This window comes from Globicephala melas, chromosome 9 (genome assembly GCF_963455315.2).
Source record: "Globicephala melas chromosome 9, mGloMel1.2, whole genome shotgun sequence".
NCBI classification, from domain to species: domain Eukaryota; kingdom Metazoa; phylum Chordata; class Mammalia; order Artiodactyla; family Delphinidae; genus Globicephala; species Globicephala melas.
In genome coordinates this window covers 21462354-21489694 of record NC_083322.1, presented here as the reverse complement: position 1 = coordinate 21489694, position 27341 = coordinate 21462354, and the positions used below count along the sequence as shown (strand labels likewise).

Genomic DNA, 27341 nt, shown 5'->3' with positions numbered 1-27341 from the left:
GAAAAAAACAGTTGATAAATTAACAGGGGCTCGTTCATTCTCTTTCCAGGACGTACATAGGTAAACAGGATGACAGCACGTGGTATCTGCTTACTTTTTTTTTTTTTTTTTTTTTTTGCGGTACGCGGGCCTCTCACTGTTGTGGCCTCTCCCATTGCGGAGCACAGGCGCCGGACGCGCAGGCTCAGCGGCCATGGCTCACGGGCCCAGACGCTCCGCGGCATGTGGGATCCTCCCGGACCGGGGCACGAACCCGCGTCCCCTGCATCGGCAGGCGTACTCTCAACCACTGCGCCACCAGGGAAGCCCTCTGCTTACTTTGTTGAGTCTTTCAGTGACAGTCAACTGCAAGGAAAGATCTTACTCAGTAAACATCAGCATGTTTCCACTCCTCCCCATCCTCCAACCTCCAACAATCAACCTGATTGTTCTGTATTTTCAGGGCAGGAGATGGCAGGGCTGAACTTCTGTAACTCAGGGTGTCTCTATTTTAACCATTGACAGTTTTAAGGTACTGCATCGTTTGAAAGGAATGTTATTTTTTAACAACTCTTTCTTACACACAGAACACACACTTAACATTGTTAAACTCTCCACCTCCACATTAAAGTGCTCACCTTTCAAGAACAAAATCCCTCCTTGGTGTCTCTCAGCACAGGGGCTACAAGAATGTGTTTCTATTTCAAAATCCCACCTGCGATTCCTTACTTCATGCTGTTCTGGATCAAGCTGCCATTCTTTGTTTTTTTTTTTCTTCCAGATCTGATAGGAAAGTTAGAGCCTGAGATGTGAATCAATAAGCCACACCGGTTAACTCCTGTGTGGCAAAAGCGGAACAGTGGAAACACGGTGTCTTTCCTTGAAGTGAAATGCCAGTCTGCTCTTGCACGAGCAAACTGGATTAAGATAACGTCCCCTGGGGCGTGAGGCTATTTCACAAGGAGACAGTATCTGACTATGACGCGTCTTTAAAGAAGGTAGCTTCAGAACGTTACAGACTTCAGGATACAAGAGTCCTAACCCAAATATTCAGGCCAGACTAAAGATGCAACTGTTATCGGTTGGAAGGTGCTGGACCGTACGGTGGGGAGTAGTTCTCTGTTGACTTACGTGCCTTTAATGAATACTTTCTTACGGGAAGCAGATAAATAAGTAGCGCAGGATCTGGAGTTCTGGCTCCAAGCTGAAGCGCTGGCTGTGCTGTTGACTGGCTGCGGGATCTTGGGCAATCATTTGATTTTGCTGAGCCTCAGCATGCCGATCTAGAGGACGGAGACACAAACTCCTATCCTGCACTGGTTCTTAGAGGCATATGGAATTCCGTGTACAGCAACAACTGTCATTTTAAAAAAAGCACTACACACCAACATTGTTTTATTAGATGGATCAGGACGCTGCAGTGCCGTTTCAGAGTGAAGGCCGACATGAACTGTGGAGCGGACGGAAAGGTACTCTGATAAACAATAACAGCTTCCGTTTTTGGAAGACTTACTCTGTGCCAAACACTGTGCTATGTGCTTTCTATGCATTTTCTCATCATTCACAACCACCTACAAGGCTAGTGGCGTTACTTCCATTTTTCAGGTGAAGGAACAGAGACATAGCGAGGGTACAGCACTTGCTCTTGGTCACAAAGTTTAGGAATGGCAAGACCAGGATTCAGACTCCACTCCGCTTGATTCCAGGCCCAGGCTCTTACTCACCATTCTTTGCTGCTTGGTGCTTTACAGATACTGTAACGGCCAATCTTCACATGGCCATGTGGACCTCTGAACATAAACGGGCTCTGAGGTGCAGGGTTTCGTCAATAAGCACATGAGCAAACCACTGAAACCGGCTTTGGTCCCGAACAGCAGAAGCGGCACCTAACAACCAAGAGGAAGGAGAACACTTGGAAACCGGTAGGATTTGGCCCCAGACCCTCCGCCACACTCTGACTTGCGGAGTGACATCGTCTCTACAGCCTTGTTCTCCTACTAGTCTTAAGCAAGCTCAAGCCTTTTTAAGTCCAGCAGCCCCCTCCTGCATGGGCCTGTGGCAGTGCTAAAACACCGTCTCCAAATACAGCCCGCCAGCTCGTCCTCCAAAGCTGCCCGTTTCTATGGGGCAGTTTGGTGGGATGGTCCAACGCAGACTTCTGGGGCTGGAACGTCAAGTTCTGGAACTCACTCCCCGCACAAGCTGGGGGAAGTTACTTGACTCTCTGTGCCTCAGTCTCCTCATCTGTGAAATCAGGGTAATAACAAGACCTACCACGTAAGGTTGTTGTGAGAATTAAGACAGAGAAGGAGAAGCAAGTGGAACTAGAAATAGCACATGTACACATTCAATAAATGACGGTTACAATGATAAAAATAAGATATCGGTTTTCCTTCAGCCTGTTATAAGCAGAGATGTGGCTAAGAGATCTGTCACGGCTCCCAAACGGAAGGGCTCCCGGATCCCGCGCCCACACCCTGAGCTGTACGGGGCACATTCCACAGTCGCTAACCACAGAGAAGTCTGACGAATACTAAACCCTGAAAAGATGCCCTCAGATCTACAAATGGCGTCTCCAACTGAATTGACCAAAGTGAGTGGTTTTAATATTTTCTGCCTTCTCCTCTTCCCATTCTGAGACCTGACTATGGGATCCATACCCTTGATTTTAAGCAGAAGTTCGTGTTATAGACTTTTTCTGATAGTAAATTGGAAGTTGAGTGTTTTAGAGAAAAAAAAACCGAGATCAAACACTGATGACCACCTAAAAAAACTTACTGGGGGATCCTCCAGGAACAAAATAAAACAAAGCTCCCGTGAGACTGAGTTTGGAGCACAAGCCTCTACTTACATAGGGTGTCAAAGAAATCTGTAGGCAGATATTTTCCAGGCACAGAAATCCTCAGGGGGCATTTGTTCAGAAGGTCAGCACCTGGAATTTAAAAGACAGTATATGAGCCCTTAGGAAACATCCTAGAGTTGACAGAGGAAACAAAGTCATTTTTCTCTCTCGTTACTCTACCAGTGTGATAAAGAGATGAATTTTTTAGAAGGAAAAAGGAGCACCTTCTCTTTCCTGCTTAAGACACACAGGCTGGGAAAGTTCCTGCCCAGCGAGCGGCACACACCTCCTCAAGCTGGAGTTCTCTCTGTGTGGAGCTGGTGTGGCTGTGTGCATTTCACAGCCCCTTAAGGTGTGTTCAGCTAGACGCCTTATGAAATAAAGCACTGTATGGACCCTATATACCTCCAGTCACGGAGAAAGGCATGAAAGCAGCCTGCACACGAGGCTTCTATTTCCCAAATTGGTTTTGCAACCTCCTGCTGCAGCAGCACAGACTCCAGAGGGCCAGCAGAGGGCAGCACGAGTCTGTAAATTTGCCCTTTTCCTGCTTGGGCATCAGGCGGAGGACAATCTAGAAAAGGATCCGGGTGACTCTCTCCTATGTGGTCTAACTTTAAAGGTGGAAAGCACCTTTCACCACATCACAGGAGCGGGAGCCCACGTTGTCGAGGTCTTCGTTCCTGAAAACTGGTTGTTCGAGGGAACGCTCGAGTCTTCCGCACACGGGGCCTGCCCAGCTCCTGGGAGGGCTTCGGAGCAGCTCCAAGGAAGGTTTCTTAGGGAGGCCTGGCTCTCAAACGCTCAAGTTTCTGCCAGCGAGAGGCTGAGTGACTCAGCAGTGCCATGCAGGAAAGTCTGTCCTGTCAAGTGACTGCCTATTGAAATGTCTAAGTTAATGATTACAACACCTCGGAGGAGGAACTTAAACACCGCCAAGGCCAGAGAGCAGGCTTGCTCATCAGCGGACGCGTCAGACCTGGTTTACAGGTGTGACCTTTCAGCCGAGTGCTACCGAGCGGGACTGTGCTCAGGTGCTTCAAGATGCCGTCAAAACAGGGACGTACTATGTTAGGAAGATTCTTCAGAGTTGGGATTGAAATTCAAGAGGATCTTGACCAGTAAGAGAAACGGTTGAGAAAAGCAACAGGTATATTCAGTACTGTCTTACAACAGAAAAATCAATCTAAAAAAAATCAAGCAAGTGGAGAAGTACACATGGGAAGGGAGATCTATCAGGGTAAACACACACAATTCAAGCCGACGTGGAGTCACACACAATTCTGAAATATTTAAACAACGTTATAAAATGATAGCGTGTTTCCAAAATTGTCTGATCATAAAAATGAGGATAGGACCCAAGTCAGAGAGGAGCTCTTTCCCTTTTTGACAGTGGCTGAGACGTGCATCAGACTGTGGGGAATGCCAGTCTGCTGTTTTCTGGGAGCTTTTCAGTCTTTGGAAAAGTCTTTGGAATAGTTCATTTAAGCTGCTGGAAAGTCCTCCTTCAATTAACCTTTTCTTGTAAAAGCATGTGATAAAGCCTAATTCTGCACTATGCTTCTTCCATCCTTGCTGTCACTTCTCTGAGGAACTTGGGACCTATGCCTGCAGCCTCTTAAGACTTAGATGCATGGACATCATCTGCAGTTGGGGAGACCAGAGCACAAAAAGGTTTGGTCAAGAAAACTGTATGAGTTGGTGCTAAGGTTTCTTAATTATGAGGATATAGGCTTGACAGAGGCATTTTCAGCTTCCCGTAACTTCTCTGCCCTTCCCCCTTCCCAGGAGCACTGGAAGTCTGTGCCTTCTACAGCTGCTCTCATCTAAGTATGGCGCTGAGGCTTGCACTGAGCCCATCACCGAAGGGGAGAGCGAGAGCCAGTGAGCTCGCTTCACTAACGGGATTCCTGCTGCTTTCTTGGCGGGGGCTGTCAGGGGTCAACCTACACTCTCCACTGACAGCCCCCTGTCACAGAGCCCCCAAAGGTGGTCTTCTTAGGTGCTCAGCGGTCACCCTTTTGAACTTTTAAGGTGTTAGAAGCTGACCTCTGTCAATCCCTGCTTAGAATCAACCTGCCAATGAGTATCTTTCCCTTATCTCTGACTTTCCTCATGAGCATTAGCTTATCTGAGGTTAGCACTTAGGCACTGCCTTTTTACCCTAAAGTACTATTAAGCAACCTCCCATTTAGTGGCCCATTTAACTGGGAACAGAGAGACGAGCAGTATAAGCTTTGAGATCAGAAAGACCAGGATTCAGATTCTCCCTCTGTCACCTGTTACACAGCTTGGACACACTGTTTAACCCTTTTGAGCTTTAGTTTCTTTATTTATAAAGTGAAAATAATAATGTTAATTCTCAGAGTTCTGAAAATATAACTAACTCAAATAAGACACACGGTAGGTACACAGACCTTCAATAAATGTCAACTAACCCCATCACCCCCAAGTTTCCCCAGGAGGGGATGGCTCATCTAACATTCTGGATAACAGTTCCTAAGGCAAGTTGGTGTGAAAGACTGAAATAATATTGGCCATCAGTACACAGAACCTGTGGGGCTGGGGGCTTCTCTGGCGGGAAAGGGTAGCACGTAAGCCAAGGGATGCTGCAGCAAGGAGTCGGGAGTCCAAGAGAAGAGAAGACAGATACAATCTGACACTGGAACGAGGCTATTCTAACCATGTCCCACCATCTATTCACGCATCACAGATTCACCGAGATTCCAACGTAGCAGGAGCTGAATGAGGCTCAGAGGACACGAGAGCAAGCAAGGCAGGTGAGTCCAGTGTAAGTAAACAAATAAACAGATAACGATAGGATGGAACAAGGGCTCCACAGGAAAACGGCTTGTATGGGGGCGAATTTAGGGCCACGTCCGAGGGAGGGGCTGGGACAGTCATGTCTTTCACTGAGGTTGATTAACAACAGCAGTGCTACAAAGCCACGAGTCACTTCTCAGTACTAATGATAAAGACAGGTACTTCAAAATCAATCAGCAGGCACTCACTGATTGCCTCCTAAGAGCCCGGCACTGGGCTAGACACTAGAAAACCAGGTAAGGAGATGATGCAAGCTTATGCACTTGCACACGACCTTACAGTCTAACTGTGGAACGACGTCTAACACACAGAACAGGTAAGCTGCTGCAGGGTGCACGCAGAGGAGAGCACAGCAGTCATTTAGGGCTGGATGAGTGTGGGGCTGGCCGGGGCGGGGGCGGGGGTTGTTCAAAGAGGAAAGGGGCCTGAGCTGGGCTCCACAGGTGTGACATGGGCAAGTGGAAGAACAGGGGGTTTCCGGGAGGGGATGCTAGCATTGTTAAACGTAGCAGGGAGGTGCAATCAGTGAGAACGGGGGAATGCCACTGCATTTGGGGCCTTTGGGAAATTAGACTGGCAGGGATTTGAGGCAACGCAGGACTGCAGTCGGGGTGTGTGTGTGTGTGTGTGAGCGTGAGCTCACGTATGTATTCCTCGCGCACGCACCCTCACACAGTATTGAAAGTTAACTGAGATCTGAGGTGGCAGGAGATGAGAAAACACATGAAATTTATGAAGAACAGAAGAAACAGATGTTTGCTAGATGGGAAGCACTATGCTGGAGACACAAAGTGAACAAGACAGGGCGCCAGTCCTCACGGCCTCAGCAGGCTAGCAGGCGTCCAGACAAGCAGGCAGTGGGGTAGGTTCTAGGACAGGGGAGACTCTAGGGGCTATGGGGCCCACAGGTGAGGCACCAGATTTTGGGGTCAGGATAATAAGCTTTCCCAGGGCCTCCTAGCTTCCTCCACGTCCGCAGAGGGGTGGGCAAGAATATACTGGGGTGGTCGGTTCCTCCTGGGTTCCCCAGAGAGACTGGGAGCCCCTTTCTCAGGATGCCTTGATGAATAGGGTATACGGGTACCCCTGTCTGTGGGGAATGCAGGCATCTGGGGCGCTGGGTTACATCAGCTGGAGATGCAGCGCTTGCGCAGCTCAGATGCTGCCCTCTGCAGGTGCGCAGGACGCTCGGGGAGGGGCAGCTCCACACCCTCCGCCCCAGTCCCTTCGTCTCTGGAGGCCCGAGGCGCCTTCGAGTCCCATGAGAATACAAAAACCTTAAGGAGAACCCCATGCGGCTTTCTATTCCGTTTCTCCAGTTTACCGTGTAATTTTCTGCTAGGAAAACTTTACCCACGGCTTAAATTTGAAACATTTGCTAGATTATAATTTTTTAAGCCCATACAAATAAAGCCAGTATTTAAAAAATCCGAGGCAGACGTTAAGTTAAACAACCGTCCAGGCCTTCCCTGGGGCCAGCTCTGTGTGCAGCACATGGAGGGATGGCCCAGCGCCCTGGAGCGCGATGCCCGGGAAAGCTGGCAGGGACACGGCCCAACGCTTCTTCCCGCCTCTTTTTAAAATAAATTGTCTACCTTAAGGATGAAGACAATATAGGTGATGGGGAGGAAAACGTTGTTATTCGTCCCATAAAATCATGCTCAGAAGCTAAACACAAGCTGACTGCCCTCCGCCCTGTCTCCCAGGGCTGGGAGGACGGAAGGTGGTACTTACTGTTATTGGCACTACGGGACAGCTCCTCCCACGAAAATATCTTGTCGCGCATGCTTCATTGATACTTCTGACATGTTTAGTTAACGAAAGCATCGCGCAGTTAACACAACAAAGCGATCCGTAACAGCTGCCTCCGTGCCACCTGAAAGGACCCTGCAGCACTTTCCCCTTGCCCGCCCCGCCCCCCCTCCCCCACCACCACCGAGGCCTTGGGTGGGAAACTTCCTTTGACTGGGTTTTCCTCCTCAGATGAGTAACTCTATCCATCTCTTGGTTCAGGGTGTTGTCCTTATACAAAGACACGTGACATCGTCCTCCTAGGGGATCAGGGAAGCCGCTGGCAGAGAGCTAGGGACCTGGCATGTCCTTCTCTGCAGCTCTTGTGGACACGGAAGTGGGTGGGGGGGGTGTCGGAGGACATGGTGGCGCGTGGGCCCAGCAGGGGTCACTGGTTCATGCCGGGGCTCACGGGGAACCGAGTCCTTTCCCGTGGGCTTCTCGAGGCCCGGCCTGCAGTCCTTGGCCAAGCAGAAAAGGTGAGTCACTGCTCCTCCAGCGGCGGCTTCTCTGCCCCGTCTCCACCGCCCTTCACTCTGTTCCCAGGAGACACATGCAAGCTTCTAGAGCATCTTCTAAACATGACATTCACTCAGTGCCCCGAGGAGCACAGTGTGCTCTCAGAACATTGCTCAATTCTGTCTCCTGTGGGAAGGAGTCGACGTTTGTTTTATTAAGAACTAGCGTGAAATAAGCTAATTCTCTCCAAAAAAAAGAAAAAGAGAGAGAGGGGTCTATCGAGTCTCCCATTTCGGCACACAGATAGAAATACTATTATTCTTATTTCTGGAAGCCCAGGAGCTAATAAATTCACCAGGCTGACAAAGGGGGCTGGGTGGAAGCTGTCTACACAAGTAACTGATTTGTTTCATTCTGTGCAGATGAGGTTCTCCTTTCTGACCTAAGCCATTTTCTAAGCATCGTCCAAGGGCAGCAGCTTCTCCCACCAGGCTGGGGCAGGAGCTGTGTGGTCAGAGGAGGGCGGCCCGGCTCCCACCGGCCTCTGCTCCCCGCACCGTGACCTCCGGCCGACCACGGCCCCTGCTTCAGTCTCATCTCTGAAACAAGCAGCTGTCTGTGACAGTTTCCCCTGTGCTCTAAAATGATTCTCAGATGTGACATGAGGTGTGAGGCTGGGCTCCACTCTGGCCTGCTCCTAAGGGGCTTCAGTCGTAAGCCCATGAGTGGAAAGTGGCCCTGCCGAGAGAGAGACATCGTGAATCACTCAAAACCGTGAAGAACGTTGCTTGGCTCTGACTTCAGAAGGGCAGGATGAACAAATCCATGCCCGGCGGGCACCTGCTGACTGGCTGTCTCTGCCTTTTTAACCCCTCAGGGCCCGAGTGCTTCTCAAGAGCCTTCTGACGCTCTGATGCTTCAACGCTGTCAGGCTGGTACCCTTTGCCGGCTTCCGTCCAGGCGGGCATGCCGAGTCCAGGGCGAGTGCTCATGAATCTTTCTGTATGGTCACTGGGATTGGCTTTTTTGCAACTTGTACTCCCGAAGCAGATTAGTTCTCCCTCCCAGCACAGGTCAAAAAACAAAGAATAGAGCTCCCCTCCTTTTAAAATCCTCTCTCGAAACTGCACGCCCAAACCAGTGAGTCTAGAGATTCTTTCGACTGGAATGGATTCTAGAATCAACTGACCTCTAACTTCCAAATGCATTTCAATTTGGCCTTTATTGATCTGAGATCATAAAGGTTGTAGGAATCAGGATATGGCTCTGGTTGCTGGTAGAAGCTGCATTAATTCTTCCTGCCTTCGAGAAACTGGGAACACTTTGGACCGTCCATAGTTTTGTGTGGCTCACAGAAAGTAAACAAGATGATAACAGAGAAAACCCAACTTCCTGGTCACAGCTCACAGCATCTTTGGAAACTAAGTAGTGAGTTCCCCGGCCCTGCTGAAAACTGCCCCAGGGTGGTCAGAGCATGTGAAAAAACCCAGCGCTCAAGACCATTTGCCCCAGAAAATGACTGGGGTTTTTGCCTTCAGGGACACTTCAGCTGCAGAGAATAGCTGGGCACACGATGTGTGAAGTTTAAAAAAAAAAATGAAGCTTTTTTTTTTTTTTTAAGTTAAAGAATTGCATACTCAAAAAGCAAGAGATGTGATGCCGTTTTCTCCGATTCTGAAAGCTCACAGTGGCCACAGCACAGTTAACCACACAGAGCATTCGCATTCAGGCAACTGTCTGATTGTCACCAGACTTGTTACGGCCTTATAGGAACTGAATGAGCTGGGAGTACTTCCTAAGAGCTATTCAGTTGTGAAAATGTAGAGAGCCTCCTGTTTTGTCTTCTGTAAAATCTAATCAGCTAAAATGACGACTTGGTGATCAAACTTGCGATTCTTTTGCTACTTGAAAAAGGCTTATTTTGCCAGGCGAGGAGAGACTTAACTTGTTTTTTTAGACTGAGGTCGTCTCTATTCACTGGTGTAGTAAACAAGCCAGACTTAAACAAAACAAAAAAACATCAAAAACAACAACAACAACAAAAAAACCCTCCTTTCAAGAACAACACTACATTTTTATCTTCTCAGGGATGAACTAAAAGCACCATAATTTTTTAAAAACAACAGCCATCAGAGTATCTATGAATGATAAAGAAAAACTTAAAAAAACCCTAAACCTCATTTGCTCATTTCCGAGAACACTGACAGCTTAAGGTATCTCTTCATATCATTTTATTCCTTAAGCTCTCTTAATTTACAAGGTCTAACAGAATCTTAAACCATCGTTTTAAAATCCTCTTCATTCCATTCTTAAAGATACCCGTAAATGGATAATTTGGGTATGTTCAAATAAAACCACCACGGCCCGTAAGTATAATTGTGAAAAAAACTCTTTGTATTTTGCCAAAGATACCAGCTAGAAACTACCATTAGGACAGTTTCCTTTTTGGTCTTCAATTGCCTTTATTTCACTTTCCTATCAGCTTGGTGACACTCTAGATGCATAAAGCTTTCTCCGCAGCTCTGGCGGTGCCCTGAGAGCCTTGCAGAGCCGGGTGAAGTGGAGAGCTCCCGGTTTGCCAGGGCACGGTTCCCAGGGCGGTGACTCAGCTCTGGAGGCCACCTGCTGCAGGGGTGCTGCCACTCTCCGGGTCATTGCCAGTCACGAGGGTAGAAGGACAGGACAGAGCTGAATGGACCCAAAGAATCAACAGCTCAGAGCCAGGTCAAGGGCAGCGTCAGAAGGAAAACCTTTGTTTATAGAAAGTCCAGCCTTTCCAGGTGAGGCTCTGCGTAGCAGAGGGGCTTCACACCTGGAGGCTAAGCATCTTGGTCACCACCTGGGCCTCTGGCTGCGGTATAAAATGAAGGCAGGGCCACAGGGCAGCTCCCACTTTCAACACCACTTTGATCAAGTCACCATGGTTTTCAAAAGTAACAAAGGGCATCCGCTGCCAGCAAAACAGCCCATTGCTTTTGAGGTCTTTCCTCCACCTAAGTCCAAACTTCCTCCAGGGCATTCTCTCGACTTCCTTTAGGTAAACCCTCTGCTCCAACTAAAATCGGCTGCCTCCACCACCCCACTCTGCGGGGCTCCCTCCCTCTGGTCTGTTTTTCTGTTTTGAGAGGCCAGTTGGGTTGCCAGCAGCCACAGACACTGAGCTACTCCACCCGGGATCCTTCTCATTCCTTGCCTGTTTTAAGTGTACAAAACCGCTAAGGTTCAGTTCAATATTCCCTTCTCGCTCTACGGAGCCTCCCTGGACCACTCGGGCATGTCACCCTCTCCTGCACTCATAGCACTTATGTCTTAACCGTGCAAAGCCAACCGATGTTTACTCAGTCCTTCCAATGTGTTAAGTCCTTTCAGTCAATGACAAACACTTAAGGGACATGTGCTCCATGTCAGACAGCATGTCAGGTGCTCCGAGTATGAAGGGAAAAGACACTGTCCCTGCGGCAGAAGTTTACATCCCTCGCCTCGCAGGACAGAAGCACACGAGCATCACCGCCTAGCACGTGGAAGGAGCTCTGCCTGCAGACTCAGCAGGCTTTACGGAGGAACTCTAGGCTGAATTTTAAAGGAAAAGGAAGGTTTTAACGGAGGGACAAGGTTGGACAAGGAAGGAAGGTGGGCGCTACAGAAGTAATATGGGAGTTCACTTCGGTATCTCTGCAGCTTTGGGTTGAAGGGCTGGGGGGCACACGGGGCTGGGAGGTGGGCTGGGGCCCGGGCATGTGGGGCTTTGCACTGGCCGAGTACCTTCATTGTATGAGGTGGATCAACAGGGTGTGAGAGAGGCGGACGGCAGGGCTGGCTGGGGTCAGGAGTGCTGAAGGGCTGAGGCACTTGGACATACATTATCTGGCTCAATCCCCACCACATTCTTGAGCTCCTTGTCTGCCAATTAATCACACACTGCCTTGTGACACGTTCACATCTGCTATCTCGTTCCCTAACGTGGCCTGCATGCTCTGTCTTCTCCCCAGCTAGACGGTCAGCTCCTTGCAGGCACAGACAATGCCTTCTCTCTGCTGGCCCACAGTGGCCAGCGCAGTGCCTCATACCCACAGACGGTCAGAAACACACGCCATTTTTCTTTTCCTTCCCTGTTCTGTTTTTAAAAATCGAAGTACAGTTGATTTAACACAGGTCTTAATTGACACTTCAGGATGTGCTCTTGCCGCCTGTCAAATAAGTAATTAAGTCCATCAGCAAATACTTCTTGAGACCTAGACTCTGGACGGTACTTAGGGCACATATCAAAAAGGTGTGCAATACAGGCGGGTGGGTCCACAGAAGCATTCTGAGAGGAGCAGGAGGGCGGGCTGGAAGGAGGGCTTAGCTGGCCAGCTCCGTGCCGTGATGGACTTCTCTTCGCCCGCACTGACTGGCTGTGCCTTTACTCTTGGGCCTGGAGCTTAGCTTAGTTCTTTCCTGAGCTCCATCACGCCCAAGAGGAATCAGTCGGTGATCTGGGTCTTCGCCTGCTTTTATCCTGTCTCCCTTTATTCCCTCTATAGTGGTGAGCAACAGTGATATGCCAGACACTGTGACACAGAGAAAACAAGTCTCCCCTTTCAGGTAGCTTATGTCTTGCAGGAGGGGAAGAAAAGCACTTGGTTATAACGCGGTGTGCTCACGTTTTCTCCCTCCCCCCCTTATTACATTACATCACATTATCTAATGTAATCCAGAGGGCTCCCTGGAGGAGGTGATACCTGAGACGACTCCTAAGAATGCACAGGTGTCAGCAGATGAATGGATGAGGAAAAGAGAGGAACACGAGTAAAGACGTGGTCCAGGGCAGAGAAGCGGGCCTCAGGGATCTTCTGAGAGAGGCACTGGAACCTGGAAAAGGAGGAGCTATTAAAGGGCTTTGAGTAAGAGAAAGACAAGCAGATTTACATTTTAAAAAGATCAGCTGGGAGGCCAGTGGAAGAACTTACTGGAAAGTAGTGACCTTGGAGTCCAAAGAGAGCAAAGTACGGATTCGAAAGATAACAAAGCAGAATGGTTAAGCCCTGGATATGGAGTGACACGTGTAGAGAGAGAGTGACTGAGAAAAGTCTTTTAAAAAAGACCTTTAAAATGACTGCATTTCAGAGCCTCCAGCAACAGGTTACACACGCACTGCTGATGCTGGCCACAAGTGGGCAGCCTAACACAGCCATTCCATGGCCAGACCCTCCAGGATGTAGGGAGAGAATTTCCAGGTTTTTTGTGCAGAAAACTGGGAGCGCTTGGTTTTAACCACCAGAAGTGGCTAGCCTTTTCTAGGCCTTTTGGACTAACAATTTTGAGTGATGAAGAATATCTACCATTCTCAGCTTAGTTCCTTGTAAAGTCGATTTAAGATACTTATCTATTCAGGGTGGTTCTCTCCTTACCCAGAGATCTGACAAAACTTCAGGTTTGTGACTTACAGGCAATCAGCACAACTTCATCTGCCCTCGACCTGGCTTTCTCTTCCCGGATTGCTCACCTCTTCAGCTCCCCCTCTTGGATTCATAGATGCCCCTCGCCAATCCCCAAGGGAGTCCTGGACTCTCCTACCCAGGCAGTCTTTAAAGACGTAATTCCTGGTAGAGGCTGGATGGAACCACCCAAACTTAAGAGAACGGGGTTCTCCACCACATAGGGCGAAGCCACCAAGTAAATTCTGGAAAGGAGACACAAGCTCTCTGAACTTGCCCCATAAACATAACTTTTCTCCCACTGAGAACCTCTGTAGAAAGCATGGGGTATCAGGTGGAGAGGTGTGACCTGCATGAAAACTGGTGGTCTTGTCTCTCACTGGGCTATCTGAAGGGTAGCCAGCCAAGCCCTCAGAGAAGTGTGTCACGCGTTTGAAAATGCAGACTGAGAAGGAAAAGTTTTCTGTAAGTTTTCACCAAGGAGAACCAGCTAGTAAAGAGTTTGGCCCCATGACCCAGTCTGACAATGATCCTTGAAACATGCTGCCAGGACCTCGACAGGCCCAGGGGCACCGTCCCCAGGTCAGCAACACTGCCCACCTGAGGCCCCATGTCCCCCTGCACAGTTATCTGCGGGGGCTGCTGGAGCCTGTGCTCTGCGTGGGGCTGAGCCTTTCCTGGGGAGACAAGGGCTGCTGTGTAAGCAGCTGGGGAGCAAGGCAGGCACAGAGAGGGCGCCAAGACCCCAGCCCAGGGCCCCTCGGGCTTCCTGGGTTGTCACTTGCTCTGACTGGCTCTCGTGACCACGCAGGTCCATTTACCTGAAGAGGGAGGAGAAAGTAACAAGAGACTCCATCACTGGAACCAGCGTTTGTGATCCTTCCCAAGAAAGGCAAACCACCTTGCAGGCACTGCACACGCTTTAACCCATTCAGGCCTCACAGCAGCCTGTGAGGTGGGTACTACTCCCATTTGACAGACTAGGAAACTGAGGCACCAAGACATTAAGCAACGTTAACGTGCCCAGAGTCACACAGCCAGCGAGTGGCAGAAGTGGGTTGCAGACACAGGTGGCCTGACTTCAGGGCCTGTAGGTTATATCCTGTCTCATCAACAGGGGGAGGGAGAGGCCCGGGAACCTCCCAGGGTCACTGGTGCTCACGGGCTGGCATGGATATGGGGGAGGGGGCGGGAACTGGATGGAAGAGACAGGGATCCGGCCTCCTAATCCCACCCAGTGCTTCCTCTACACAGTACGTGGTGCCTTCTACGCTCTTACTGACACCACTTGCTCAGAGGGCCAGAGAGACGGACCGGCCCTCAATCAAAACAACGACCAGCCAATCAGAAGTTTACCAAAGAGGGAAAAACCCTTGTATGGAAATTGACCTACACTTTTCTTACCACAGACAGAAGCCCTCCAGCTTGCAAAAGTGATTCTAGAGACAGCTGGTGTATTCCAGACAGGATCCCTTCCTTTTATCACTTTTCGCAAGTTGTACTTGGCTTATAACCTCACTGAAGTTTTCAATTGATTTACCATTGCTGGTGGTTTAAATCGGCTCACCCCAAATTTTAAGAACCTACGTGTAGAGGGGTCATGTCAGCATCAGAACTCCCACGCATGCCTGAATCACCTCCATGTAGGAAAAGAGAAAAAGAGTGAACTATGTCCCCAGGCCCCGATTTCCAGAGAAAACCACACCTCAGAGGGACGGCACTGGTCCCTGGGTGGGACACAGAGCCCTCTGAGAGGCCCTCGAAGCAATGTCACAGACTCGAGCTGAATTGTGTGGGCTTCAAAGCTGCTTCAGCAAATCGGCAGCCCACCAGGCCTCATCAATATTTGAAAGCATAATAGAGAAGTGAGGTGAACCAGAGCAAGTGCGCCTGGCACTGAGCCTCCCGCTGGGAAGTATTGCGGTAGGGGAAGAACCCATGTCTCAGAGCAGCCCTGACAGACTAAAAATATCTTCTGCTTCTCCTCTCATCCGTCTGGTCACTGTCCCAGACGCAAGCTCAGCACAGCCTGGTCCACAGAATCTATTACATCACCGTCTACCTGCACTTCGTAACTGGATAAAGAAGGTGGAATAGTCTCCTTTTTTTTCTTTCTCATGGACTCGAGTACAAACGTACAGACTAGGATATAATGACATTCTATTCAAAAACAGGCGCCAAGGGTACCTGCTTCAGCCTGGCATCTCAGGAAAACGTTGGAAGCGGAGTCCTTTAAAGGAAATCACTTACTTTAACTGCAGACTGGCAACGATGACTCACCCCAGAGATCCAGCTAAATGCTGGCACGGGAATTCTTAATGACAGTGTCAAGCAAATAAGATCTTATATGAAGGGAAACTTCTGCGTTAAATGCCTGTGGACAAGCTGCTCTGACCTCCTGCATCCTCAAAGCTCTTCTGCTCTGTTGCATAACCCATAACCTTGAGAACAATCAGCCCTTCCTGCCAGCAGCTTCTCCGTGTCCACCTGCCCCTACAGGTAGTAAAAGACAAGAAAGGATCAGGAGCAGTGTTTACACAACATGTCCCGGCACTCTCTTCCTCCTGGCCTCACCCCACCCCCCGGCTTCGAAGTTCATTTCTTCTAAAATGGGGGCGAGGTGATTCGAAGATCGAGGGTGCGCGGCCAAAGAGGAGGGACGCGTGGCCAGAGGCCTGCCCCGACCTCACGGGCAGCGCAGGGGACACACGGGACTCAGGACTCGGGAGGGACTCGCCAAGCAGGAGGCCGCCAGGCTGCCCGCTGGGGCGGCCCAGACTGGAGGAGGTTTAACGTCAGAAGAGGGCCTCTCCCGCCCTGCCCGCTCGGTGGACCACCAGAACCTCGGGGGCCAAGAACGCAGGTTCCACTTGGCAGCCCTGACTGGGGTTTTTGTTTAAATCCTGCCGGCCTGGCTGTGTTCCCGCTCACAAGACTGGCACGTGTGACCCACGGTACAGCGGGCAGATCATCGGTTTAAAACCAGTTCCATTTAAAGTCACTGTGTAGTCCCTGTGGGCATATTCTCACACTTTGGGGCACCTGGTATGACTACTGGTTTCACTAAAATCTGCTTCTGCTGTATATCCTTATTTATTCCCCTCAACAAGTGACAGTATCAGGAAAGAAAAGTGGCAGGCAGCCTCCTGGGGACAAGAGCTCTCCTAAGAGCCTGGGTGCCTGGGCCGCGGACACTTCCGTGGATCATCGAGCATGTCCCTGAGACCTCTGGGATGGACACCTTCCAGAGCAGGGAGGGACCAAGCTGAAGGCCTCTGAGGGGCCGCACCTGCTTGCCCCTCCCTCACCTGGGCCACACCTGCCTTCTTCCTGATCCTCAAAGGCCAGACTCATTTCCCACTCCAGAGCCTCTTTTTTTTTTTTTTTTTTTTGCGGTACGCGGGCCTCTCACCGCTGTGGCCTCTCCCGTTGCGGAGCACAGGCTCCGGACATGCAGGCTCAGCGGCCATGGCTCACGGGCCCAGCCGCTCTGCGGCATGTGGGATCCTCTCGGACCGGGGCACGAACCCGTGTCCCCTGCATCGGCAGGCAGACTCTCAACCACTGCGCCACCAGGGAAGCCCTCCAGAGCCTCTTTAAACGTGCGGTTCTTGGTGCTTGGAACCTTCCCCCCAACTCCTCCCCATATACTCCTTCCCATCCTGCAGCTCTAACCTTGGAAGTCACCTCCTCACAGAACCACTTGAAAGGAAGGCCCTCTTTCATCAGAGAGCACCTTTCCCCGCGTCTCACGGAGCCTGAGTTTTAATAGACTGCTCTTCTGTGCATTTACTCAAGTGGCATGGTGACAGAGATCACTGTCATCATCGTCTCAGCGCTGACCAGTGCCTGGCACACAGCAGCTGCTCAAGAAATCTTTGTTGACTAAATGAACAATGACGCCAGCCTGCCTTGACCTCCCTGAGTCACTCTGATCTGTGAATGTCCTGTAGAAGGTACTTCTAACTGCATCGCCATTTCATCCTGACCTTGCCCACGCCCCAGTTAAAACCATAATAAAATGCTGGGATGGCTTCTTACTGTGGATAACCAGGTACAAAAGGAGACGTCCATAACTGACACTCCAAACCACCGCTGGAGGAATTTATGAACTTTGTCTAACGTTCTATCGTGGTGGCAAAATTAATTCCTGTGTGAAATTAAAAATTCCTCCCTTTGACAACATTCCCAGGAGTACCTAGAACAGAGCAGGGCTGAGTATTAAATCCTGAACTTTTAAAGTTTAGGAAACGTTGCCCCAATCTCTCTCTGCCTGACTCTGTATTCCGCGGGTTACCTGCTTACGGAAATGACGACAGGCCCTGCATTCCAGGTGAGTCCGTGATACCTAGCTCTGTGTGTCCAAGACGCTGCCGGCTCACTAGCTTGCCCTGCCGCCCGCCCCAGCCCGCCCCCGCCAGCAGGCCCGTGGAGAACACCCCAGTCTGCTATTAAGATCTATTCAACTGGTCAATTACACAGCCAGCAACCTCTCAACAGCCTCTCACTTGTCAACCGAACCAGCCCCCCGACTCATATCCTCTTGCTCCCTTTCTCGGCGCCCAGACACACACACCTCCCATCCTGCTCATTCCGTACTCCCTAATACAGCAGGATCTTACTCAATTTGCTCAAGACCTTTACCAGAACCCCCGCAGTTCTCCACGTTTCCCAAAGCTCTACTACTCCCCTCCCCCAAATAAGAGCAGCAGCCAGCTTGGTCTGCCTACAGAAGATTCACCGTCAACACCTAGGAACTTGCACAGGGTCCATCACAGGTCACTGTAAGGCTTTCACTGGAAACGTGGGTGGGGATGGGGGGTAGGAGGATGCCAAGGAAGACATTAAAAGGGAGAGAAATTAAAACCTGTTGATTCTCCCTCTGGACCTACTTGGTGAGGACAAGAATGACACACTGCTTTGTTACAGAGTCTAATACCTGAACTAAGACCGGCCTTGGAATATTCACATGGTATGTCAGAACGTAAGACCTGGGGTCAGAGACCTAAGCTCCAGTCCTGGCTTTCCCACCTACAAACTGTGTATATGCACCGGGGTAAGCTGATGTTTCCATGTCAGTGCAATGGGGTGAAAGAAATTGACTTCCCAGAGTTGCGGTGAGGATTCAGTCAGGTAATATCATGAATGTACCTTAGGATCTGTCAACACTGGATATTTCATGTATTAGTTTCCCTTGTCACCAAGTATGTCATTTCTACCTCTCTCTCATTTGAACATTTGTTGAGTACCTGCCACGTGTCAGGCACTGTCTTGTGTGTCAGGGTGTTTATCCAAAGGTAAACAATACCTATCCTGGCTCTTAAAGGGCCAGCGCAAGTCAGGGAAGACAGACAAGAAACAGGAAGTTAGAACTTGGTATGATGTGTGTACACAGGGGTAAGCAGAGGGTGCTGTGGAAGCATGTGGGGCACTTGACCTGGTCCTGAGCAGTCAGGGAAGGCTGCCTGGAGGAGGTTTCATCTGAAGGGAACAGTAGTGGTTGGCTAGGAAGAGAGGGAAGGAAAGAGATTCCACGTGGAGGGCAAACATGACCAGCTTCATCTGGCTGGACCAGAGACCATGGAATAGGGGTAAGGATGGGGTAATGCCAAAAGATGAGACCAACGCACGAAGGGCCTTTCTTCCATACCACTGGAAAACCCGCTCTTCCTGACCGAGGCATTGTGTAGTCAGTCTACCAAGCAATTATAGTCTCACAAGATGAGATTTCTGGGTCCTGACAGTGTGCTTAAATTATAGGGCCTGAACTTACTGGAAGGCACAATATTAATGAGTTTCTATTCATTTCCAGTAATAAATGAAAAGGGGATTCCATCATGGGCCACACCTCATCACTTTTTTGGTAGGTGGGATAGTTGCTTTGTTAATTACCTTTTTTGGACATACTACTCTCTTATTACCAAAAGCGCGCTGGCCGGAGCCGTGGGGGCAGGTTGTGGTAACGTGCGTCGTTAATGACAAGCTGTAACCAGGTGAAGATCCAGAGCAAGGTAAGGCACGATGATGCGCAGCTTTGGGGCCTGCATCCATCCTCCCTAATACATTAAAACCACTCCAAGAGATAACTGACTAAATGAAACTGAGCGGCCCCAAAGGATAAAAATACCTCCAATAAATGAGTCATTTATGGAAACTGAATAGGATACAAATTAAGAGCTTGGGTTTAGGAGCCAGACTTCTGTGATTTGATCCTGGCTCCTCCACTTACTAGCTGTGTAATCTTGGGAGAAAAAACTTAACTTCTCTGTGCCTCAGTTTCCTAGCTGTAAAATGGGTATAATAATAGCACCTGCCACACAGGATTGTTTATTAAAACGGACAACCAAGTAAAGTACTCGGCCCAGTGCCTGACATAGGGGGGCCCAGCTCAAAGTGTTACCTACTGTTGTTAGCATTACTAATCTCTTGCACCTGTGTTGGGTCAGGTCTATTCTCATCTATTGTTTACATGAATGAAAAATTAGAGGCCTGAACACAGAAATGAGTTATTCCTTGTTAATCCTGCCCCCGGAACAGTGAGGCCACAGGAAATACAACCGAAGTGACCTGGAACCCTTGGTTAGTCATGGTTGGTACAGATTAGGTCACAGCTAACTGACACGGTTATCACCACAGTGGTGATGATATTCATACTTGAGTTTCAAATGAGAGGGCTCTCAATTAAATCAGTACATGAAAGATTCCTTACTGGAAAATACCCCCCATCTACCTAAAACATTGTTTCTGTGCCCTCTGTTGTTTGTTTTAAATCCCTGAGAGTAACACCATAGGGTATTTCGTTAGAGTTTTCTCTTCAAGACATCATCTTAAAAGTTAACGATGTACCTCACATATCTTATTTTCCTTACAAACCTGTTAAATAATCCCACTGCCTGTGAATGTACCCCAAACCTTATTTTATGTTTAAAAACTTTATGATTTAATTTAAGCTCATTTTAAAGCCATTTATATTTCTAACATGTTAACCCCTTTGGAGATACTAGGTTCCAAACAGGTACAACCCAGCTTACAAAGCAGCTTTCGTACGATTCCCAAGTGCTAACATAACAGGACCTGGTAAATAACTTCATACTCACTCCATAGCATTTATGATCTCACAGTCGTATTTCCTGCAGACCTAGCCCGGAAGCCAGATTTTAAAACTAGCTGTGGATTTGGAAGACGATTCATAAACACTATGCACAGCATGGTGGTGACCGGTGGGGACAGCCGGTTCTTACATCAGTCTGCTTTACATTCTAATAGCGTGGAAAATAACAGGTTATAGAGTAGTGCTTTGTAACTACCCTCTCCTTGCTTCTGGCAAATTAATGAAAGCCAAATAAACTCCACACTTTAGTATTTGTGTATCTGCAGAGTGAAAGGCAGCACTGGGCTGCGTGGGGCGTGATGGTGCTCGGGAGGTGGGCAGAGGGGTAAGGCTGGAGGCGCTGCATGTTCAGAGGGAGGGTAACAGGAAATGGCCCGGCGGGTTTGGGAAGCAACAAGCCGAGTCTTGCTGGAGTGTAAAGGCGAGAGGGGACAGCGGCATGGGAAAAACTCAGCTTCTTGAACTTTTCTTTTTCCTGAAAATCCCTCAAACAGGATGCCTCTTCTGAATACTGATATTACTAGAGTATCAATTTAGATTATGTTAAATTTTTCCGGTATAGCTATCCTTCCATTTCAAAGCACTGGTTGGCTAGACTTCTAAAATACTATCGCATCATCATCCGCTACGAGCAGAATATTTAGAACAAAGGTGACACTGGACCACAGGATGAGTCTCCCGGAGGTCGAGGAGGGAACATGCTCTGTAGGCAGCTAGTCAGCTAATATGCTTCCTGTGAGTAAGGCTTCCCCCTCTGCGCCGTCTCAGGAATGCCCTCTCATTCCTTTCACAAGGAAGTAACGGCTTTACAATTCTAGCCCTAGATCCAGAGTCTGGTGAGCTTCATCGATGGTCTTAACAGCCTGGAAAGTATTATTCAAAGAAACTGGGGAAAAAAACCAACCAACCAAACAAAAAAACTGTCTTCCCAGATTTCTGAGAAAGGGGTGAATACTGACCTACATTTAATGCTCTAGATTAAAATCAAAAGTTTAGGATAAAGAAAAAAAATCTTCTGTATCATCTAATGAAATCAACTTATTCTGCATATAGGAAATTGAGGCTTGGATGGGGGAAAAAAAGTACAAAAATTAAACCACGGTTAATTTCTAGCGGTGACCACGGGTGAGTCTTTTAACGCAGGCTGTGCCTTCTTCCATCATCTACTTGTATGCTGCGCCAAGAGGCAGACGCGGTAGGTCGGTCTGCTGTTAAGACATGGCTGCAAACCCATCTCTAAGCTGAGATGCTTTCAAGCACCAAAAACTCATGGGAATTTAGGGTGCTCATCATTTAGGCTGGAAAGAGGTGACTAAGATCCTTGACCTAAGGTTTATTCGTCCTGATCACTCGCTGTGAAACAGGGCCATTCAAAGCCAAACGTTTAGCAGGGCAGGTCTGGGACAGGCTGCCCTGGGCAAATCAGCCTTCATGCTGAGGGCTCCGGCGGCAGAGCCTTATGGCAGCCACTCGGAAACGTGGCTGACTCCGGCAAAAGCCTTCTCTCAAAGCCCACTGCGGCCCAGCCAGCCCCCTTGCCAGCTCTGGCAAGGCCCACCCACCACAGACTTACACAAGCATCTTGGTGTCTACTGAGTAGCCTTTCTATCCCTTTCTTCAATGTCCTCTTCAGTTGCATCCGAAAAGAACAAAAAGCAACTGTACTGTAGTGGAGGACGGAGCCCTTAATAGAGAATGATGTTTGAAAAACAAACCCATCGTGATGTGAATCATCATCATAACGCTGACCAATCAAACCATATCCATGAAATTAAGAGAAACCAAGCAGTTTCTTTTGGTATCTATTAGGATGTTCACTATTTTACTGTATTAATATAAATTGCTAAAAGCTTCCTGGAAATCAAGCCTACAAGTTAGAGAAAAAACAGAATGAAGGAAAATGTCTTTGAGCCCAGTTTTGAATTCAAATGATTCAGGAGGTTTAAAAGGCATCACATAAATAGATAAATGATAAAGGAAAAAGTGCTAAAACATTAATTGCAGAATCTAATAGGTGTATATATGGGGGTTCACTGTAAAATTCTTTCAACTTTGCTGTGTGCTTGAGATTTTTTATAATAAGATGTTGGAAAAAAAGTATTTTCATATCTCCGCTCGGGTGCTAATATCCACCAAAACTCATGGACTCCTACAGCTAGATATAACAGTACAAGGTCTTGAAATATAAAAGAAGCACCAAAGATTAACTGGGTAAATGCAGATGACTCAGCACACAATGTTGAGGGATCTACTTTGTGGAAAAAAAAAAAAATTTGGATCTTTTTCTCACACTTCACTTCTAATTTGGTGGATTTTACATAAAAAATGTTTCTCTAAATTTTTAATTAGATGAATATTTTCCAACTTCTGGGTGGGAAGGAATTCCTAAGCCCAAAGTAACAGAAGTCACAAAGAAAAAAAAAACAGACAAAAATCATTTCATTTTCAGCTAAATAAAATATAAAGGTTCTATATCTCAAAAAATCATAAGCAAAATTAAAAATCAAAGAAGCTGGGGAAAATATTTGTTGCAAATATCACACGCACACGTGCGCGCGCACACACACACACACACACAAAGACTACATAAATTACAGAACAGTTCAAATACATTATAGAATAATTACACCCCAACAGAAAAGTCAGTAATGGACATGAACAGAACATTTATAAAAGGAAACAATGGACTAATAAACACATAAAGAAGTTAAACTTTACTGACAGCCATTAAAAAATGCCACATGCCTGTCACAGAGTGGGTACTCATCAAATAGCTGTTGAATAAATCAACCAAAAATAGGGCTTCCCTGGTGGCGCAGTGGTTGAGAGTCCGCCTGCTGATGCAGGGGACACGGGTTCGTGCCCTGGTCTGGGAAGATCCCACATGCCGCGGAGCGGCTGGGCCCGTGAGCCATGGCCGCTGAGCCTGTGCGTCCGGAGCCTGTGCTCTGCAACGGGAGAGGCCACAACAGTGAGAGGCCTGTGTACCACACACACACAAAAAAAAGTCCAAGATGCATGTATTTAAAAGGTTAATTACTGTCACAGCAAAGGAAACCTTCAACAAAACAAAAAGACAACCTACTGAATGGGACAAAACGAAAAGACAATCTACTGAGTGGGAGAAAATATTTGAAAATGGTATGACTGATAATGGATTAATATCCAAAATATATAAACAGCTCATATAACTCAACATCAAAAAGACAAACAATCCAGTTTAAAAAATGGGTAGAAGACCTAAATAGACATTTTCCCAAAGAAGACATACAGATGGCCAATAGGCACATGAAAAGATATTCAACACACTAATTATTAGAGAAATGCAAATCAAAACCACAATGAGGTATAACCTCACACCTGTCAGAACAGGTATTATCAAAAAATCTACAAATAGCAAATTTTGGCAAGGATGTGGAGAAAAGGGAACCCTTGTACACTGCTGGAAATGTAAATCGGTGCAACCGCTATGGAAAACAGTATGAAGGTGTCCCCAAAAAACTAAAAATACTACCACATGATCCAGCAATTCCACTCCTGGGGATATATCCAAAAAAATAAAAAATAAAAACTAACTGAAGAAGATACATGCACCCCAATGTTCATAGCAGCACTATTTACAAAAGCCAAGATATGGAAGCAACCCGTGTCTATCAACAGGTGAGTGGATAAAGAAGATGTGGTGTGTGTGTGTGTGTGTGTGTATACATACATATATATATGTATACATACACACGCACACGTGCGCACGCGCGCACACACACACACACACACAAAATTGAATATTACTCAGCCATGAAAAAGAGTGGAATTCCGCCATTTGTGACAACGTGGATGGATCTAGAGAGTATCATGCTGAGTGAGATAAGTCAGACAGAGAAAGACAAATACTGTATGTTAGTGGAATCTAAAATAATAAAACAAACAAATGTAGGGACTTCCCTGGTGGTCCAGTGGGTAGGAATCTGAGCTCCCAATGCAGGGGGCATGGGTTTGATCCCTGCTTGGGGAACTAGATCCTGCATGCATGCCACACTTAAAAGATCCCGCATGCCGCAACTAAGACCCGGAGCAGCCAAAATAAATAAATAAATTTAAAAAGTAATAATAAGTTTTAAAAAAATAAATGAATGTATATAACAAAAAAGAAACAGACCCACAGATTTCAAAAACAAACTACTGGGTACCAGTGGGGAGAGGGAATGGGGGGGAGGGGTAAAACAGGGGTATGGGATTAAGAGATACAAACTACCTTTTATAAAATTATTTTGTAATAACTTTAAATGAAGTATAATCTATAAAAATGTTGAATGACTATGCTCTACACCTGAAACTAATATAATATTGTAAATCAATTAGAAAAAAAAAACTTCTCAGGAAAATTCTAGCCAAAATATAATTAAAAGTTTTATACTAAAAAAAAAAGGATAATTATTGTAATGTAAAAATAGCTTTTAAAAAAATGGAAGCAAACTGAACACCCCCAAATTAGAGAATAATGCACCATTATTTAAAAACATTTAAAAATGTTTTTAAAGCAGTTTAAAGCATGTGGAGAAGATGTGCATTTAATGTTAAGATATAAAAATGCCTATACAGAATGATGCTGATCTTGCAACTGTGTGTGTGTGTGTGTGCGCACATGTGTGCATATTCAGGAAAATACTGGAAGGAAATCAATATACATAAATATTAACAGAGCTTTGGGTGATGGAATCAGAGGTAATTTTTATTTCATCTTCATCTTATTCTACATTTTTTAAAAAGTTTCATTACAAGTTAGTCAGAAAAAATTTTAAATACCATACAAACAGTTTGGAAGAGTGACCCACTGCTTTAGCAACAGGTCTTCACACAAGTCAAGGCCACCACCGACTTCGAATTGTTGCGGCTAACCTACATTTCAAGGTCCACACCCATAAAAACCGCCTTCCGGCCCGCTTGGGCTCTTACACCTCGGCCTGCTCCATCCATGTCGCCTTGTCTTCCCCTCCAAACCTTTTTTCCTCTCGGATTTCATTCTGTGGTGATCGATACCAACTAATAACCTAAAGCCACTTCACATTTTCCCCATCTTCACCTCGCTAATCTCTCTGGAATCCCCAGCCAGCGGTGTCCGTCCAGGGCAGCCCTGTGATCTTTCTGAAGAGTACATCTGGCCTCATTACCCTCCTAGGTGGACACCTTCAGGCAAACACGGCACAGCGCGTTAGACCCCTCTATCAGCGACTCCTTCCGCTTCACCTTCCCTCATCATTCCTTTCCCCACACCCTCCACCGTACCACCTATTGCTCTGAGCCTGTGCCTACACTGTTCCTCCTGCCTGCAGCCCTCACCACCACGTCTGCCTTCCTGGTCCAGCTAACTCCTTGAAGGCTGTCCTCTAAGGGTGAATTCAGACACCGCCTCCGCTGGGAAGACTCACGGATGGTGGCTGAGTGTTACGAGGCCCTGCGGCATGTGCTGTTTTCTCGCCGCCAGAGCACTAATCATACACTGCGAATCTGTTTTCGTACCTTTGCCTCCTCTATCAGATCGTGAGCATCTAGCAAAGGAGGCCCTCAGAGCTTGTAGAAGGAATTAATAAATGTTTCCACCGTCTAAAACAGAATTCCCTATTCTCACCTTGAAAGAGATCCCAGAGATTTCCTAACTTCCCTCAGCCATCCGTTTACTTTATCATCTTGGCAATCGAGATTTTCTTATCTATTAATCAACAAAGAAGTGTATTTATTATATACTTTATGTCTTGACGACATCTCTTTGGTTTTATTTGAATTTATTTGCTCTTGCCAAAGCTATCACAGAAGTGTTACAAGTGTCCCTACACAGGACAGCCATTTAAAGGACTGCAATTTGCTGAAAGCAGGCAGTGTGTTACAAAGATAAGTCAGACTGTTACTACTTAAAAACCTTTAGCAAGAAATCCTTTAGCCTTTTGGGGACTAAAACCTCTGGTTACTTTCTCTTTTGCTAGAGGGTATATAACTTTCTGTTGCTTGTATATCGGAGCTCTTCACAATTATCCAAAATCTTTTTTCAAACGTGAGTCAGATTGGACATAATAATGAGTCTGACTAATGCAAGTCTTATTTTCTTACCCTTTTATGTCATACTCCTTTTAATACACTCAAGAATCATGTCTATTTTTTTCCACAACAGCATTACAGGACTGACTTAAATTTAGTTGACGGCCTATAAGGGCTACATTTTCTTTTTAGTGGCGTTTTTTTGTGTACTCAGCTAAACTACCTTATATTCATCCCCCCCCCAGCAACCACAGAGAATGACTTCTTTCCGACTTGGATGGCTCCTCTTTTAAATTCTAGTGTTTGCTGGGAAGCTAGGGAATGGCAGAGTCATGGTGAGGTCTTGCTCTTGGCGGGGCCCTTAAGCGGGGCCCGCGGATGAGCCCCACGGTGGCTGCAGAAGCGCCGAAAATGCGGGCAAGTGTCTGCGTATGAGTGTGGGAAGAGGATTCGTGGCGTCCATCACAATCTCAAAGGGGTCCACCACCCTGGAAAGGGTGAGAGCCCCACCCTAAGGCACTCAGACATAAAGCAGTAAATTGGATAAACAGCGCCAGCATGACCGAATCAACTCTCTCCTCAGCCATCTCCAAAGAGAATGCGCAACTCTGTAATAATTATGCACTAAGCATCTGTTGCATTAGTGAAGAACAGAACTTGAGGGTGTGATTTGGTGGACCCATCATATATGAAATTATACAGAGGCCGTAATCTAACACTTTAAATACCAATCACTTCAAACACCCTCAGCTTCTGCCTTTATCCAAGTACAGTATACTTACTTTGTCCTCTTTTGATACCTTTAGCTGATTCAATAGAACTTACTTTAAAACCAAAACATCAAGAATCAAAAGTTTCTCTGCACATAAATATTATGTTAGTAGCCAAA

At 47.3% G+C, this 27341-nt stretch overlaps 1 long non-coding RNA gene across 1 annotated transcript in view; it reads right to left on the bottom strand.

Moving 5' to 3' along the window:
- Window positions 1–12613: 12613 nt before the first annotated feature.
- The window catches only part of LOC115851679 (uncharacterized), a 183494-nt gene continuing 168766 nt past the window's right edge, over window positions 12614–27341 (bottom strand). The window contains exon 9 of the long non-coding RNA XR_009565187.1: window positions 12614–12745. This is a non-coding gene — a long non-coding RNA (uncharacterized lncRNA). The remainder of the gene's footprint in view (window positions 12746–27341) is intronic.